We start from the raw sequence: 6,000 nt of genomic DNA on the forward strand, positions 1-6,000 counted from the left end.
AATATGTATGGGATATAGCCAAAGCAATACTCAGGGGGAAATTTATATCCCTTAGTACTTATATCAGTAAAATAGAGAAAAAAGAGATTAATTGTGCATGCACCTAAAAAAATAAAATTAAAAAATTAATAATTCTCAATTAAAAAATAAAACAGAAAAGTCCTAAAATAAAAAAAGAAATTATTAAAACTGAAAGTAAAATTACTATTGAACTAATAAATAAGACTAGGAATCTGTTCTATTAAAAAATAAAATAGGTAGAGCATTGGATAATTTGACTTAAAGAGGGAAAGAAAATAATCAAATTACCAGTATAAAAAATGAAGAGGATGAATTTACCTCCAATGAAGACAAAATTAAAGTCATATTTAGGAGCTATTTCACCCAAATATATGCCAATAAATGTGACAATATAAGTGAAATAGATGAATATTTTAAAAAATTAAATGCCAAGATTAATAGAAGAGGAAATAGAAGATGTAAACAATCCTATCTCAGAAAAAGACATTGAACAAATCATCAGTGAACTCACTAAGGATAAAAAAAAAGGATGCATCCATATTTCAATGGTTGTAGGAAAAATGCATTAATGAGCAATATGTGTGTGTAATATACATAACATATATCTGGTATAAGATATGTTCTTATATTTTATATATATTTTCTAGGATCAATATGTAGGTTGGAATAATTTTCCTCCAAAAAAATAAATCTCATCATAAAAAAATACTAGGGACAAAAAAGCTTAAGATCAAAACCTAAATGAAAGAAACAACTCCAAAACATCTACCATTAAAACCTCAGAGGAAAAACAATACTTGGACACAGAATGAAAAAGAAGAAATATATAGAGAAAGAGCATAAAAGATTTAAAATATTTTGTAGATAAAATGTGTATGCTTGAGGAAAAAATTGAAAATATATTAAAGCTATAGAAGAAAGAGTTGGAAAGACAACAGCTTGCATGAGAAAAGCAAAGCCTGGTCCAAGCAATAATTTCCTTGAGAATCAAAATGAATAAAATATGAGTCAAAGTTTTTCTGTGCCAATAAGAAATATTAAAATAAAAGCAAAAGACTGAATAATCTGACAAAAGAGAATATAAAGTATCTCATAGTAAGGGGAAAAAAACCTGGAAAATAGCTCAAGAAGGAAAAAAATGAATCACTAGAGTACCTGTATTCCATAACAGAAAAACAAAAACAAACAAACAAACAAAAAGAGCATATGCATCATGTTTCAATAAGTCTCATCAAAGTGACAAAATAAGCATCTATGTAAACAAGGAAAAAAGATTGTGGGGAGCAAGTGCACTTTAATCTCATTTTCACATGAACTGGCTAAAGGAAGGAAGAACACATACTTAGACAATTCACACACAGGCAAAGAAATGCATTTCACTATAAATGGAAATAGAGAAATGAGAAGTGGGGGTAGAGAATTAGCAAATTAGTACAAACTCTAACAATACACAAAAATATATTGAGTTCTTTTTTTAAATAACAAAGAATGGGAATATGAGAGATTGCCAATAAACATTCAAAGTAGATGAAGAAATTATGGTATATTCATGTAATGGAATACTATTGCATTGTATATAAGAAAAAGAAAAAGAGATCAAGGAGATTATATATGAACAGAATGGAGAGTACAATTTTTACAAAGTCAAGGAAATACAAAAATAACTGAAAAAATTACAGCAAATTCTTCTGATAAGTTATGTTTCACAAATATGTCAAAAATGTTCCAAATTTATAAGAATACAAGCTGTACAACTAATAAATGATTAGAGATATGAGTAGGTAGTTTTAAGGTGAGGATATAAAAGTTATTCATAATCTTTTGAAAAATTGCTCTAAATCAGTATTAGTTAGATGAAAACAAATCTAAATGATTCTGAGGACCACCTGATACCTATCAGGGTGATTAATATGATAAATTATGGAATGAATGAGAGAAAATTGGGACAAAAATACAGTGCTGGTGGAGTTACAAATTGATCCAGTCATTCTGGAGGACAGTTTGGAATTATGTCCAAAGGACTATAAAACCATATATACCATTTGAGTCAGTAATAGCACTATTAGGTCTGTATCCCAAAAATATCCAAAAAGAAGAAAATTACTTTTATGTACAAAAGAATTGTGTTAAAATATAAGAGCAAGATGCTTTCATAAAAACCTGTAGAGATTTACAAGAACAGATTCAAAATAGAAAGAATAGATTCAATAGAATAGTACCAAGAGAAAGAGCAATATTTTACAATGATCATCTGTGAATGACAGCTATTCCCATCAAGACAATTCCTGAAGGACTATTGATGAAAACTGTTCTCAAACTACTAACAAAGAATTAATGCAATCTCAATGCATATGAAACAATACTTTAATTTTTAAAAATGTCCATGATTACATGACTCATGTTGTCCTCTGCTCCCTTTCTTCTTACCCCTTCTAGAGTTGACAAACAATTCCACTGGGTTATACTTGTATTATCACACAAAACTTATTTCAATATTATTCATTTTTGTATAGAGTAATCTTTTAAAACCAAAATCCCAAATCATATACTCATATAAACAAGTGTCAAATGATTTTTTTCTTTTGTATTTATACTCCAACAGCTTTTTCTCTAGTTAAAATCTTTCTTATAAGATCTTCGGAATCATTCTGGCTCATTGCAAAGTCTTTTACATTTGATTATCCCACAATGATTCAATTATTGTGCATACTATTTCCCCAAAGTATACTTTAAAAAATAAACTTTTTTTCTTTTTTGTTTTTTTTTATCTTTCACAGTATGTTTATTATGGATATATATATATATATATATATATTGCATGAAATAACATGTATAATCTACATTATATTACTTTCTTTCAAATGAGGGAAAGGGACAGAGGAAGAGAATTTGAAATTTCATTTTTTTAAAAATGTTAAAAATTATTTTTACCTCTAATTGTAGAAGATATTTTATTTGAAAAAAATGGTCACACAAACTAGAAAGTCCTATCTCAAAAGTGGCATATTTTCTGGGGGAAGAAAACACATATGAGAGAACCCACATACATTTGGTATGATTTGGAAATGGCTAAAAAATGATATGGAGACAAGATGAGGTCAAAATTCCCCTACTTAATCACAAGCTCTCAGGAGAAGAGTTCAGGTCATTCTAGAAAAAAGATGTGGTAGATGGAAAAAATAAAGGCAATATGGTGAATAAATTGCTGGTATGGCACTGAATTCTGAACCTTGGTCAATGGGAATATAGGAGTAACTTCAATAGTAATAAGAGAGTTTGATAGATGAGCTCTGTTTTGGCCTTGTTCAGTTTGACATGTCTGTCTTTGTTTTCATTTTGAAGTGTTCAATAGGCAATTCATGATGTGGAACCAAAATGGCAGATAAAATGAAATTAAGTACCAAGATACTGTAGAGACTGCCAAAGATATGGTAAAATGAAACCATACTAGGAGTTGAAGTCGGATAGTGAGAGATGATTTTTAAAAAATTAAAAGATAAGGTACCAGAACAGAACTTTGGGAAAAATCTATGCTTAAAAGAAATGTCATAAATAACAGATAAATGAGGAATACTGAGGAGAAATAAGACAAGTAGAAGGGTTCCCAATGGAGAGCTGTAGTGGAAATATATAATTTCAGTTGAATGATGAAGTCAAGAAAAATTGAGGAGTGCACAGATAATGTAAAAACAATGAGTGTGGATACTTTCTTTTAAAGGATTTTAGTTGTTAGGCAAGATAGATGATAGATGATAGCTAAGCTGAAAATGATATTTTTTTGTTTTGATTCTTAATGAAGACTTGAGAATTTCTAGGCATTGGTGAAAGAAAATGTAGGAAGGGATCAAAAGTTAAAAATATAGAAAGATAATCCTTCAAAATAAAATCAGGAATAAAACAAATATGTCCAATATATCCACTACTATCAATATTATACTAGAAATACTATCTATAGCAACAAGAAAAGAATAAATTGAATGAATTAGCATAAGCAATAAGAAAATAAAGCTATCACTCTTTGCAAATGATATGAGGGTATATGTGGAAAATCTTAGAGTACCAATCAAAAGAACTAATCAAAAAAACAATAACTAGCAAAGTTGTAGAATATAAAATAAACCCCTCAAAAATCATCACCATTTTTCTGTACTACTGATAAAGCCCAAGAACAGGAGATAGAGAAATCCTTTTTAAAATAAATGTAGACAAAATGAATTCCCGGCAGTATACCTGCCAAAGATAAACTCAGGAACTATTTGATCATAACTACACAATACTTTTCACACAAATAAAGTCAGTTCTTAACTGGGAAAACATTAATTACTCATTAGTAGGCATAGCCAATATGATAAAAATTATATTTCTTCCCAAATTAACTCACTTAGTACTATACCAATAAAAGTAAAAAAAAAATCTCATATTGCTAAAAATATTAGTAACAAAATTCATTTTGAAGGACAAAAAACCTGGAATAACAAGGAAATTAATAAAACAAAATATGAAGGAAGGTGGTTTAGCTGTACCAGATCTCAAGTATGAGAATAGAGGACAAATCATCAGAATAATCTTGTACTGGCTAATAAACAATATGGAGGACCAAGGAAATAGATAAGGAACTCAACATGTAAGGGCAAATTACAAGAGTAACCTTGTGTTTGACAAACTCCACAATAGAAGCTTCTAAAGGAAGAAATAACTTTTTGACAAAGCCTGCAGGAAAAACTGGAAAGGAGTATGGCAGAAATTATGCATAGACCAACACCTCATACTATATACCAAGGGAGAGATACCTTAAACAAATTAGGGAAGGACAAAATAGTTTATCTGTGAGATCTATGAATAACAGAATAATTTAGAATAAAATAAGACATAGAGAATATTATAAGATGTAAAATAGATAGTTTTGATTATACAGAATTAAAATGTTTCTTCACAAGAAAAGCAATGCATCCAACATTAAAATGCAAACAAGAAACTGGGAAAAAAAATCTTTGTAGTAAGTTTCTTTAACAAAGAATTAACTTCTTAAATATATGAAGAGTTGAACCTAAAACTACATGAATGCAAAGAATTTTGTAATTGACTAATAGTCAAAGGATATGAACAGGAAATTCACAGCTGAAATGTTCCAAATCACTATCGATTATAGAAACACCAATTAAAACTAGTCTTGAGTATATGTCAGCTCATAAGACTGATTAAAATGGCAGAAAAGGAAAATGATGAATGCTGGAGGGGATGTGGAAGATCAAGACAAAAATATTTTCTTGGTGGAGATGTCAATTGATACTAAAATTTTGGAGAGCAATCTGGAACCATTCCCAAAGGTTCATAGAATGTTGCATATCCTTTGACCTAACAATAACACTATTATATCTGTATCCCAAAGATATTGAGAGGGGGAAAGAACCTATCTAAAAATACTTATGGCATGTCTTTTTGTGGTTGTAAAAAATTAGAAACTGAAGAAATGTCCATTAATTGGGGAATGACTGAACAAGTTTTGGTACATACTTGTAATGGAATACTATTGTACCAGAAGAAAGACAAACAAAATTATTTCTTTCTATCTTTCAATCTCTCTCTCTCTCTCTCTCTCTCTCTCTCTCTCTCTCTCTCTCTCACGCACACACACACACACACACACACACACACACACACACACACATACACACACAGGTACAAAAAGCCTGGAAAGACATATGAAATGATGCAAAGAGAAATGAGCAGAACCAGGGAAATGTTGTACCCAGTAAGAACAATTAATACTGCAAGGATTCAGGACAACTTCCAGAGATTCTTGAAAAAAAAAAAAAAAAATATATATATATATATATATATATATATATATATATATATATATACCCCACCACAGAAGGAAGAAATGGAGTCCCAAATTATTTACTTTATTTCCTCCATGGATTTTTCTCTGATGTAAGAATATGTCTTCTTTTATAACACCATGACAAACACGGAAAT

The sequence above is a fragment of the Monodelphis domestica genome, chromosome 3 (genome assembly GCF_027887165.1).
Source record: "Monodelphis domestica isolate mMonDom1 chromosome 3, mMonDom1.pri, whole genome shotgun sequence".
In the NCBI taxonomy this organism is placed as follows: Eukaryota; Metazoa; Chordata; class Mammalia; order Didelphimorphia; family Didelphidae; genus Monodelphis; species Monodelphis domestica.